This window comes from Culex pipiens, chromosome 2 (assembly GCF_016801865.2).
Source record: "Culex pipiens pallens isolate TS chromosome 2, TS_CPP_V2, whole genome shotgun sequence".
Lineage (NCBI taxonomy): Eukaryota > Metazoa > Arthropoda > Insecta > Diptera > Culicidae > Culex > Culex pipiens.
This window is the reverse complement of record NC_068938.1, coordinates 139,721,885-139,731,290: the sequence shown is the minus strand read 5'-3', so window position 1 is coordinate 139,731,290 and position 9,406 is coordinate 139,721,885. Positions and strand designations below refer to the sequence as shown.

General features: G+C 36.0%; 1 long non-coding RNA gene across 1 annotated transcript; it reads left to right on the top strand.

Annotated features, from left to right (window-relative positions):
- The first annotated feature begins 1,682 nt into the window (after window positions 1-1,682).
- LOC120428052 (uncharacterized) lies at window positions 1,683-3,163 on the top strand. Its single transcript, XR_005607032.2, has 3 exons — window positions 1,683-2,042; window positions 2,097-2,323; window positions 2,524-3,163. It is a non-coding gene; the product is annotated as an uncharacterized LOC120428052 (long non-coding RNA).
- The last annotated feature ends 6,243 nt before the right edge of the window (window positions 3,164-9,406 follow it).

Below are 9,406 nucleotides of genomic sequence, written 5' to 3'. Positions count from 1 at the left end.
TCACAAAGCTGTGGAAGGGTAGGGTATTTTTGGGGAGCTGGAAAAGGAGTTGGACTCGACAAAATTTGAAAAGCCGGAGTCTTCAAAAAGGTTTCCCGACTCCGCAGCCCTGGTCAATCGGATCTGAAAAGTTTAAGTAAGTACTTCCCTTGGTTTGTCCACCTTCGAAGGTTCCTATCATGAGATTGTAGTTTGAAGGGCGCAAATGATCGAGCGCCGAGATGCTATCCCATGGCAAACAATTTCCTGGAATTTGTTTGCTTCGATTCACATTACGGCTGCCTTCCGATCGATATTCCGCTTAACTTCAGTAGTCCATCTTATAGGTTTCGGGGAGATTTTTACCGAAATCTGAAACATAACATTTCAATGTTCAAACTCAATTAATGAGGTAACAACTTTTTTGTAAACTTACAGTTCAAGTCAACGTAACTGCTTGTGATTGAATTGGCCATCGTTGTATGCAATTTTAGCCTAATTATAATAATATCGTTCACACTTTTTCTTTCAGAGATCTACGAAAATTTGCGAAAAAGAAACTTCTTCTGATTTGCACTGTTCTTGATTTGACGCTGTCAACTTGACAGCTACATCCCTGTGACTGATAATAACGGGATCTTGGTGGATTAATGTGTTGTATGAAACAGGTGGGGCATATAAAGGAGTCGACAAAAGTCCGACTAATAAAGAAAAGATTTGTAGTTTTTTTTTTCAAAAGTCCAACTAATAAAGAAAAGTTTTCTAGAGTTTTTTTTTCAAATAAAGCTCTAGGTTTTTCTATTAGAATCCCGAAAATTTAAATGAGATTGTGGATTCTAATGCAGTTTCACTTCAAGCTAAACAATGCAAACGGGCCAATGTAAGTTTGTAAACAAAGAGTGTATCTTGCTCAATTTTAATGTAAACATCCACTGACGTGAATAAGATGATTGTTTGTTTTTAAATTTATATTGGACCAATTACATTGCTTTGCTTGACTTTAGTGAATCCGTTCTGAAAACAGCTATAACTTTTATGAGCATTACATTTTCCTTATATTTATTTTTTAAATTTGAAATAAATTTTGTTTTCTGGCCGATCGTTAACGTTTTTGGGCTCAAATTATTAAATATAAAAAAATAGCTTTCTAATCACAAAGCGTTTCCGTTTAGAGATATTATGCAATGTTACATTCATAAGAAATATCTATACCTCGAGTTACAAGCGACAAGCGCAAGGATGTCGCAAGGACAAGCGCAAGGATGTCGAAAATATACGCTTCAGCGGCCAAAGTGCCTCAAAAATTGTCATTTTTGAAAAAAAATTCTTTTACGGGTTCAATCCCATTTAAAATTCGAATGCAAAGCGCCAGTCCAATCAAGCTCATATTTGGGATTTGGGCTCAGTATGCCCACCGGAACAAATCCCTGAATTCCCGCCAAACACTTATTTTTGTAACGTCCTATTAGATAAAGATTTTTTTGAACAAATTTAATTATTTAAACTTCCTCCAAGTTTCTTTATGTACCGTCATCAGGGGTGACATTGGGCCTTGGATGAGATTAAGTCATACAAAAATACTGAAATTTGTATGACTCAATCTCACCCCCTAGACCCAATGAAATCCCTGATGAAGATAAATCAGATAAATAAATACCTTGCTTTGATAAAAAGTCTGACTCGCAGTCAAATAAAATTGTAACATCTGTACAGATGTTGATTCGATAGGTATACAGATTTCCAGCAATGGTTTCGCCGAATCGAATATGGCAACCCTGCATGCTCAGTCGCAGGGGCAGTCGACATTCGCGAAATACGACATAAACGCACGAACTGTCAAACAATCGTTTTTGTTTGTGCGCAAAATTCGTATTTTTGTGCTCCGAGCTTAGGCCGCGGTTGATCTTTTTGCCTGAAAACTCGTTTCGCGTTTTTTTAGTCAAAATCTTAATTGAATTTGTGTGACTTTCAAAACCTATCGCTGTACGACAAGTGGACATCCATCGCCGTCGCCAACTGAACCAGTTTTGATCGTCGCCATCAACCAGGACTCAATTTTGCAGGTTTGTTTTAGTTCTCCCCCGTACTTTTTATGATTCAAAATAATTTCCTTGCAGCTTCATGCTCACATCTTGGCCGTACGGCCACAGCGGCCCGGATTTGGAGGCACAACCACCAGAACGACTAGAATTCGGCGAAAAATGCATTTTCCCACTACCTTCAAGCCCGATCGGGATGGCGACGACAACAAATAATTCGGTGGCATCAGCACAGCGCGTTCGATACAGGCGAAATTAGCAAAACATTCGCAGTCATCAACAGTTAGATGCAAAGGAATATGAAGGTAATGTTAAACGAATTTTATGTTTATTACACTTTATATCTGGACCAACACGAGAAATGAGTGGTAAGAATGTTGTTTTGTCTCAGCTGTCATGTTGCTTATTCATCCTTTTCAAATGTTGCTCCAGATTTATTCAATTCAACGTTCGTTAAAAAAAACAAAAACTTTATTATTTAAACCCCTCTACTTTTTCGTTGCAGTGTTCGAGGCATCTATGTTGGGGCACACAAGATACATGCTGACATTGTGATTTAAGCATGCTGCACGAGGTCACTTGATCACAAATTTAACTAGTCGGTGAGTAACGACTTCAAATCAAGCCGATTAAGATCAAATTATTTACTAAGCGGTTCAGTTTGATAAAACAGTAAACTTTACCCGGTTAATCCGGTTATTGTACCCAATGCGATTTGCATATTCAAAACAAGTGCTCCGTTGGATTTAGAATCTGATATTATTTTTCAAATTCTTTGCCTATGACGGTTTCAATGGTTGATTTTAGTTTTTCTTTGTGGTCAAACAAAAGTATTTTTTGTATAAATTCTGGTGCTTAATTTGATCAGAAAGTCAAACAAAGGTGGACCTTTTATGCTTTGTCAGGCTATAAAGTATTTGAAAATTACATTAGATTCTAGATTCAACGGGGTAAAAAAAATTTTTGGTTGGGTAAATTTACGTAGATTTCATCGGAAATTTACATGTTTTTGTGCCATTTTTGTTTGGCACGTTTACAACGGATGGCATTTAAATTTACGATGAAATTCATGTAAATTAGCATCATTAATGACGTGCACTTTTGGTACATCATAAATGATGTAAATTTACCGGATTATTTTTTTCTGTGTACTTTTCGAATCTACATTGACCTAGACGGGTCATTTTTTCAGGGTTATTTTTTAGAGTGTAACAATGTTCTACAAAGTTGTAGAGCAGACAATTACAAAAAAATGATTTGTAGACATAAAGGGGTTTGCTTATAAACATCACGAGTTATCATGATATTACGAAAAAAAAAGTTTTGAAAAAGTAACTTTTTGCGATTCTCTTTGTTTCGTTGTCCATGTCTGTCGCGGGTGACCATGAACGGCCATGATCGATGACGATCAACTTTTTCAAAACTTTTTTTCGTAAAATCGCGATAACTCGTGATGTTTATAAGCAAACCCCTTATGTCTATGCATTTTTGTAATTGTCTGCTCTACAACTTTGTAGAACATTGTTACACTCTAAAAAATAACCCTGCAAAGTTAGAAAAAAACACGAAATTTTAAAATGAATTTTTTTTCCAAATGAAAATATGACCCGTCTGGGTCAATGTAGATTAGAAAAGTACATAAATTTCTCATAAAATGACATGTTCCAATTTTTTTTTTACGGTCGAGTAGCGGCAAATGGGAGATTTTTTAAATCGTTTTTTGAGTGTTTTTTCGATGAAAAATACGTTTTTTTCTGAATTCTGAGTACACTATCAAATCGGGCGTCTAACTTTACATAAAAATCCCTTCGACACCAAATTTCTATCTCATCACCGTTTCAGGCTGCGAATTATTGAAAAACATCTGTTTTTTCGCATGTTCAAAAATAGAAGGGGTCGTACCGCCCCTCCGTCACGAGATATCAAAAAACGGACCTCTGATTCGTGATCAGGGCCAAAAGTTACCCCTTATTACAAAGTTTCACGCATGTCGAAGAGGGGTCGGGGCAACTGCTGTGTGAGTTGGCGGAGAATTATCCAATGAGGTTCGCCATGATAGATAAATTGGACGATTGATGAACAAATCAGGATTTGCATCGATTTCCATACAACATTTTTTGCAATTCCGAAAACAGCCTTTGAACAGAGTTTTGAGTCAAATGTCCATGTATTTAGTCAATTTATCTAAAGTGCTAGAAAGTTCAACTTTAAGCCCTTTTCAGTGCTGAAAAGTAGAACTATGTAATTTCACGACGAAATTGCAGAAAATATATTATTGATTGGACAAAAGCCCCCTTGAGATGTGTTTAGCATATTTTAAGACACTCTCTCAAAAAGGCACAAAACCACCTCGTCTTTTCTCATCATCATGTACACAAAACTCAAATGATGCAAAACGGGTTCACCTTTACAACTAACTCAATAAATTAACAAAATATCACAATGTTTCAAAATCTACGTGTGTATCGTCAGGAAAGGGACTTGAGGAAATTAATGGAATGGATTTTGATTTTGTCGCGGGATAGGTCAAAGTTTTTCATTAGTTTTTAGTTTTAGTTTTAGTCATTAGTTTTCAAAAATAATATTTCTTTTTTGAAAAAATAAGCTATTTCGGGACCGTAGGTACATCAAAATTTTACCAAACTCCAAAACCTTTTTTTAATGTTCAATCATACTGAAAATGATTATCAACACAAAAAAACTGCACTTTTTTCAAACACGTTTACTGCCGTTCTACGCATAATTGTCCCATGTCATTTTTGGTCGATTCTGACTTTTTGTCATTTTCAAGTTTATTTTTACGTATACTTTCATAAAAACACATAAAACACTACTTTGTTCGGAAATTCATTGAAAACAACATCAAGTCTGTTCATCGTTGTACTTCTACGCATAATTGTCCCACCAATTATTTTCTTTCACAATATCAACAGTTATTCTGGCTTGTTTATTTAATATATAGCAAGAGAATTACAAATAAGAGTGATAAACTGCTAACTGGGGCGATTAGGGACTTATAGGGTGAATAGGAACAAAAGGGACAAAAATTTTAAATGAAATTTGTACCAGCTTTATTAGAACATTTTCACTTTAAATTTTAGAGACAAATACCTTGTAAAACAAATTCCAGTGCGTCTACTGTTAACGAGCCAGTGGCTTCTAGCACATATTTAACATGAGTTTTGAACATTTTTAGAGCCCTACTTTAGCTGATGGAGTAGCATTTTTCTTCTTTGGTAGTACTAGGTCTTTAAATGTTACTCTCCTGTTCAAAATCGACTCTTATTTGACTTTAGAAAGTCCGACAAGTGGACAGTCCTGACACACTGTGTGTATTTAAATGGTTGATAACACGCATTAAATTTTGAATTTTGAATTTTTATTGTTACATTCTCCAACCCCGTTCAGATGCAGTTTGAAATTTGAAAGTTACAGAATTTTTAAGATTTTGGACGTTTTTGAACCATAAAACTTTGTGTCCCGATTTGCCCCACTTCCCGTTTAACTAGAGTGCTCATATTTTGGCCAGTTGCTGTATGGAACCATACCAACCTAGGTAGAAAAGTGTTCAATTACCTCAAGAAGTTTCTTACAAAAAGTTTAAGTTAGTTACTGTAAACCGGGGTGGCTTTGATTTCAATTTATTTTTGGAATACCGTAAACTGGGGTCAATCGGGACACATGGGGCGAATTGGGACAGCAGTTTTAACCATGTTGGAGCAAAATATTTTGATTTTTCTGGTTGGTTTCGGTTAGAAAAGACTCAGGCCAACAAAATGTGTACATCCATTTCCAAAGGAGAATGGGCAAATTTGGTCCAAGGATGTACACGAACGGGACCAACTTTTTTCGAAAGATCTTGCCGAGACATGAAAAAAAGTCTTCTGGACCAACTCTCTAAACCCCGGGGTTCCAAAGTTACATGCTGTTGAAGTTTGAGCATTTTGGGTTAAAATGTACAAAAAAATCGTATTTTTGCTATTTCTAAAATCATTTATAAAATCTCTGTTTCATTATGGATTTCGATTTTCTCGACTTCATTCGACGCGTATCAGCAAAAATCATGAGTTCTGATATGTCTTAGCATGATTGAAACATGATTTCTCTTGTTTTTATCTGTTTGAACCGTTTGTGCAAGAGGCATCCCATAGAAACAAGTCGAAACTTCAAGGTTTTGAAACCGGATCCGACCCAGACTGCTTCAGTGAGTATGGAAGGCTTCAGTGCAATGTTGTAACAACTTATTGGGATGGTCTGAGTCATCCGAGAACTCCTTGGAGTTAAGACCGGTGAGTCTACCGCCGTAACAAGCAGGATGTCGGCGGTTTTTGACCACGGATCATACCCGCGTGGCTCCAGTGAGTATGGTAGACTACTATGCTGATGTGTTGGAGTGTCCTGGGTTCTCCTAGGACTCCCTGGAGTTAAGATCTGTGGGTCTACTTCCGTAACAAGCAAGGTGTCGGCGGTTTTTGACAACGGAACATACCCGCATAGCTTCAGTGAGTGTGGTGGACTGCTTTCCTAATGTGTTAGGATGTCCTGGGTCATCCAAGGACTCCCTGGAGTTATGATCTGTAGGTCTACGGCTGTTAAAAGGACTCCGTGGAATGGTCCAGAACATCGCAACATAACAGCAATACAGTCTGCCATACTCACTGAATCTTTGCGGTTATGATGCGCGGTTAAAAATCATCGACCTTTTTCTTGTTACAGTGACCCAAATATCTAAACTCCAGGGAGCCCAAGGATGACCTAAGACATCCCAACACATTAACAAAGCAGTCTACCATACTGTCTGAAGCTATGCGTGTATGTTCCGGGGTCAAAAATCGTCGACCCCTTGCTTGTTACGGCTGTAGCTCCACCGATCATTACTCCAGGGAGTCCTTGGATGACCCAGGACATCCTAACACATTAGGAAAGCAGTCCACCACACTCACTGAAGCTATGCGGGTATGTTCCGTTGTCAAAAACCGCCGACACCTTGCTTGTTACGGAAGTAGACCCACAGATCTTAACTCCAGGGAGTCCTAGGAGAACCCAGGACACTCCAACACATCAGCATAGTAGTCTACCATACTCACTGAAGCCATGCGGGTATGATCCGTGGTCAAAAACCGCCGACATCTTGCTTGTTACGGCGGTAGACTCACCGGTCTTAACTCCAAGGAGTTCTCGGATGACTCAGACCATCCCAATAAGTTGTTACAACATTGCACTGAAGCCTTCCATACTCACTGAAGCAGTCTGGGTCGGATCCGGTTTCAAAACCTTGAAGTTTCGACTTGTTTCTATGGGATGCCTCTTGCACAAACGGTTCAAACAGATAAAAACAAGAGAAATCATGTTTCAATCATGCTAAGACATATCAGAACTCATAGTTTTTGCTGATACGCGTCGAATGAAGTCAAGAAAATCGAAATCCATAATGAAACAGAGATTTTATGAATGATTTTAGAAATAGCAAAAATACGATTTTTTGTACATTTTAACCCAAAATGCCCAAACTTCAACAACTTGTAACTTTTGAACCCCGGGGTTTAGAGAGTTGGTCCAGAAGACTTTTTTTCATGTCTCGGCGAGATCTTTCGAAAAAAGTTGGTCCCGTTCGTGTACATCCTTGGACCAGCTCCCATACAAATTTGCCCATTCTCCTTTAATAGCTTTAAGTGCTCTAAAAACTGCTGTCCCTATTCAGACCGTAGTCCCGATTCACCCCAGATTACGGTATTTCCCAACTGGAATTTTTTGTCTCAAGATTATTATGTTTAAAACATGTACTGGGGTAGGCCACACAAAGTCCATGCAATATTTCTGGAAAAAAGTTTTTTCTATAATGTTTAGATTCCGGGGTTACTTTGATAGCCATACTTTTTCTAACTAAAGTCAGATTAAAGGAGTTCAAACTTAATTTTTACGTTAAATGTACCATTATTAAGGTTGCTGACATAGTTTTTAAGAAAAAAATCGATAATTATATTTAGTTAACTATGTTTATAAGCTTTTTGGCAAAATTTATATAAATTTCAGGTAAAATTGTTAAAAAGTCGAAATTTTACCTGAAATTTGTTAAATTTGGTAATTTTCATAAAATTATCGATTCATATTACCGTTTAAACTGAATTCAAAGCACGAATCACAAGTTTTCACATTTTGTATGAAATTTGTTCAACTGAAATTGCCAATAAATTTGAAGATTTTTTGAATTATGTTTAAAAAACATATATTATTTAATATTAACAAAATTATAGTGGAAAATTGTCCAGCAAATCCAAAAATGCATTCCATTTTCCGATTCAAAATCATGTTCATTGAGGAAATCATGACACTTTGAGAAGTTTGGAATAATGTCGTTTATCAACATTTTCTTATTAATAGTTAACTTACTTTTTAAACTTTTCAAATTGTTATGAAAAGTTCTTCTTGAGGTACTTTGACTACTTCTCTACCACGGTCGATATGATTCCAAACCATTCTTTACGTATTTAATTTGTTCTCTTCATTTTGCTGAAAATCTCAAACCTATTCAAGTCACCCCGGCTACCAAAGTCACCCCGTTTAACGTTATTTAAAATTAAGAAAACATTGATAAGTAGCATCAGCTTGATACTCTCAAAGTGCCATGTTTTTCTCAATGAAAACGGGTTAATCGAAAAATGAACTGCATCATCGGATTTTCTGGACAATTCAGTTTAAATAGTTTTAAAATTGTAGTATTTATTTTTATGCATTTTTTTGTATAGAAACAATTTCTTATTAACTCTATTCAAATTTGGATTTTTTTATTACTTAAACTAAAGTTTATGTAAATTTTATGCAAAGTTAAATTTCGAGGCATCAATTGAATTTAAAAAATCAATTAAAAACATTGCAAATATCTAAAAACTGGCAGACACTTATTACATTTGAATTTGAGGGTTCAAAAAACATTTGAGAAGTATACAGTTGAGCAGTTCTCTACGAAATCGGTCTTTTTTTTTAAATTTATGATTTTTGTAATTTTTAATCCGACGGAAACTTTTTTAGTGCCTTCGGCATGCCCAAAGAAGCTATTTTGCATCATTAGTTTGTCCATATAATTTTCCATACAAATTTGGCAGCTGGCCATACAAAAATGATGTATGAAAATTCAAAAATCTGTATCTTTTGAAGGATTTTTTTGGCCGATTTGGTGTCTTCGGCAAAGTTGTAGGTATGTATATGGACCACACTGGAAAAAAATGATACACGGTAAAAAAAAATTGTTGATTTTTTATTTAACTTTTAATCACTAAAACTTGATTTGCAAAAAAACACTACTTTTATTATTTTTTTATTTTTTATATGTTTTGGAGTACTTCAAATGCCAACTTTTCAGAAATTTCCAGGTTGTGCAAAAAATCTTT